Source organism: Cupressus sempervirens, chromosome 11, assembly GCF_028749045.1.
Source record: "Cupressus sempervirens isolate cs-2001-9-10 chromosome 11, ASM2874904v1, whole genome shotgun sequence".
NCBI classification, from domain to species: domain Eukaryota; kingdom Viridiplantae; phylum Streptophyta; class Pinopsida; order Cupressales; family Cupressaceae; genus Cupressus; species Cupressus sempervirens.
Genome location: NC_143128.1, coordinates 353,467,495 through 353,468,877, shown reverse-complemented (window position 1 = coordinate 353,468,877; position 1,383 = coordinate 353,467,495).

Sequence of the window (1,383 nt, the reverse complement as noted above, 5' to 3'; positions counted from 1 at the left end):
GCATACAAAATTGTGTCCTAGGTGTTGTATACATCACAATATATGTCTAGGAGTGCTATTTGTATTTTTTGGACCTCAATGGGTGTGCCTACTCTTGAGAGAATAGGCTCATAGTGGCCAACTATTGGGTTAGCATCATGAAAAAGTATCGATAGAAGAAGATGAGACGAGCCTTTGTTGAAATGCAAATATGGATTTTTCTATGTTGAGAACCAAACACATATGGAGATGTTCAACCAATGTGCAAGCCATCGTATACAGAATGTGTCACCCCAGAGGCCTACCTTGCCATGTTTGTTGACCTCTGTTGCCAAAACCCTCATTCTACATAGGTACGCTTGTTTGTCTTGAATCTTATGTAAGTTATAAAGAATTGATGGGTGTAACTCATTCTCATTAGAAGCTAAAGCTTCAACACAAACATTGTGAAGGTTATGCAAGAAGTGGTTGACAATCCCATTGCGAAGTTCATTTGGCGTGTATCAACCATGAAGTAAAACATGGATGGTGTCAAACAAGCAATAACCAACTTTGAAGTTGAATGTATTAATACAAAAGAAAATATACTTTTTCAAGGGCCTCATCAATTGATATTATGTTTGATTGGACATGTGGTTTATATGTCTCCACTATAATTGGGTCATTAGGGGTGTGTCCAATTTTGTGAGAGATACTCAAGAACATGTTTGCCTATTGGTTGTAGATGTCAACTTACTCTAAAAATAGTTTTCCTTCTTTTACTATCACTATGGAAGGCACATAAATATAGCAAGGAAATAGATGAACATAAATAATATGAGCACCTATAATGTGATAATGGTCCCAATGGCAAAAAAATGCATAGAATAATTTGAGAAGATCAGTTGACAAGTGATTACATACCTTGAAAAATGTGAAAGCAAGGTTTCTTGTTTTGTAAAGAGCACTGCACCACCTATAGAATGAGGAAATTGTTAGCTTGGGAAAGGGAATTCTACATATACAAACAATCATAATGTAGTAATTAATATATTTTGTTAGTCAAGAGCACTAGAACTATGAGAATATATAAGAAAATAGAAATATAATAATAATTATAATAAGAATAACAATATCCATCCAAAATACCTTTGGCTTGTATCCAAGTTAATTGTATTTAAGTTTAATTTTGTACTACTAAATAGAAAGCTCTTTAGAAAACCACTCAATTAATTAGATTACAATTTATTTTGTGCTAATAAATTAACTATTAGGATAGATAATAGCCAATAAAACTAAATGAACCTAACTTTATCACATAGGTGAATTTATTTGTACTCTTAAGTTTGATATACTTGTCATGGTGATTATGGTTGTGATATTTAAAATGGTTGTAACAAACAAAGAATTGAAGAAAGTAAGCAT